Source organism: Octodon degus, unplaced genomic scaffold, assembly GCF_000260255.1.
Source record: "Octodon degus isolate 3935 unplaced genomic scaffold, OctDeg1.0 scaffold00035, whole genome shotgun sequence".
NCBI classification, from domain to species: domain Eukaryota; kingdom Metazoa; phylum Chordata; class Mammalia; order Rodentia; family Octodontidae; genus Octodon; species Octodon degus.
The window spans coordinates 13,046,274-13,048,755 of NW_004524611.1; positions in this window are offsets into that span (position 1 = coordinate 13,046,274).

Below are 2,482 nucleotides of genomic sequence, written 5' to 3' on the forward strand. Positions count from 1 at the left end.
TTTTTTCCTCTGAATGTCTTCAGGGCAGGTTTGGCTGGCTGCAGTTGTGGGGATCAACCACAGCAACCTGAGCCTGACTGCTTTATTGAAGCAGCCACTTAAAGAACTGAGCTATGGGGCAGGCCCCCTCCTTTTCCATTTTTCTTTTTTTTTTGTTTGGAGACTGGATCTCACTATGTAGTTCAGACTGGAGATGCACTCACCATGAAGCCCCGGCAGGCCTCTTCCTGACTCAGCCTCTCAATTACAGGTGTGTGCCACAATGCCTGGCATTTTGGGTACTCAAAGTTAAGGTGGATGCCCTCCTGTCTGCTGGTCAGATGGTTCCTGGGTGATGGCAGTGAAGTGTCCCTAGAATGCATGAAGGAGCCCAGGTGATACAGCAGCACTGGGCTTGTTTTTCTCCTAAGATCTAGGGCATGTATCAGACCCTAATAAGAAACAAGCTCACTTGGCAGGAGTTTATTTTACAGACCCTCTTCATTTGACACCTGAGTTTCATTCCTTTGACTAAATGTGTAAATGAGAAATTGTGTATGGTATGTGCATTACAATACTTAGAACAAAGAAGTGGTCCAAGGAAATGCCGATTTGATGACTTTGCTTTTATTTGCGTAACTCTTCCATGCAGTACTATAGTGTATAGCAACATAAAACTATAGTACTAGAGTGCACAGTAGAATCAGCAAGAATTACAGTACGTATAAACAAGGTGTACTGTACAAAAAAGAGAAACCTTTGCAGGTAAACAAGGTGCACAGAACTGCAGGACATGGTGGTGCACAGCTGTAATTGCAGCACTCAGTAGGCTGAGGCAGGAGGATTGCTGCAAGTTCCCGCCTAGCCTGGGCTATACAGTGTGTTCAAGGCCAGCTTGAACTGCATAGTGAGACTCTGTCTCAATAAAATAATAATTTAAAAAGGTCATATCCAGGTATTGGGTTGTTAGTCTGAACAATGTGCCTCAGTCATAAGTCTGAAGCTCATTAAATAGGTTAGGCCCTTAAGGCATGTCTATATTTACTTTAGAAACAGGCTCTTGCTATGTTGCTCAGACTAGTCTTTTTTTATTTTTCCGGATGGCGTCTCACTATGCAGTACCTTGAACTTCGCTTATGTAGCCCAGGGTGGCCTTGAACTCACAGGGATCCTCCTGCTTCTCCTCCCCCCCCAGTCCATCGTGCCTGGCTCAAACTAGTCTTGAACATCTAGGCTCAAGTGATGGCGTGGCTCAGCATCCTGAGTAGCAGGGATTAGAAATGCCCCTACCTTGCAGCACCTTAAGAGAGGATAATTACAACGGGCTGGGCAGAGTTGAGGAAAAGCAATAAAGACTGGCACAATTGCAGAAGGCAGCAGAGAGGCAGGAGACGAGGGCGTAGCAAAGCCGCTGGGCACTTGGGTGTAACTGTCAATCGTGGGGACCTATCATTGACAGAGATCCAGGACACATGCGCGGAACAGCTTCTGGGCCCGGAGTCTGGTGCCAATCAGAGAATACTGTCTTCATATCTGCTGGCACAAGAGCAGGCTGAGCCCTGCACCTGATCCGAATCTTCTCGCTCAAGATCAAGACGTTTTTGGTGTGTGTTTGCTTTTTCCTGTGGTACCGGGGATTGAACTCAGGACCGGATGCTCGCCAGGCAGGTGCTCAAGCCACTGAGCTATCTCCCGGGCCCCAAGAAGTTTTTGATATAATGGCCTAGATCTGATGTTATAAAAGACAGTAGCCTTTAAGTTCTTGGCTGCTGTGAGCTTTTCCACTGGCCCACCTTGCACTCTGCAGTGCGTGTTTTTCTTTTTTTTAATTTGTGTATTTGGTTCAGGGGCTCATTGTGCTCATAGTGATCCTCCTGTGTCAGCCTGCCCAGCACTGGGATTGCAGGCATGCACCCGCTACACCTGGCTTCAGTGTCCTGCTCACAGGCCGGAGCAGGGCCGGCGAGGCATGCTTGCCAGGCGGGTGCTTAGATCACAGAGCTATCTCCCTGGCACTGCAATGTGTGTGTTTTTCCCCTACTTTATCTGGCCCGCACTTGGTCTGCATAGCACACTTCCTTTTCCTTCTTTCCTGTCTAATAAATTAAGCTTTTGCATTCTTTGTGCCATCCAATTCTTTGAACAAGACAATCAGAACCTAGAAAAGACCATTTGCTACCATGCCATTAGACGACAGCAGACACCAGCCCAGTGCAAAGATGCTTGGTGAGGGCATAACAGAGGGGATGGAGCTGAGCGTGGTGGTACATGCCTGGCCGCAGCACTCACGGGGCCAAGGCAGGAGGATCACAAGAGAAGGAGGCTAGCCTGGGCTACATAGTGCGTTCTGGGCCTGAACTACATAGTGAGAGACCCTAATATAAATTGATTGAAATATCTGGTGAATGTTTACATTTTTAAATCTTTTTTATAGTAAAAGATACAGGGGCTGCTGAGATGGCTCAGTGGTCTAAAGCACCTACTTAGAATAAGCTTAGCAAAG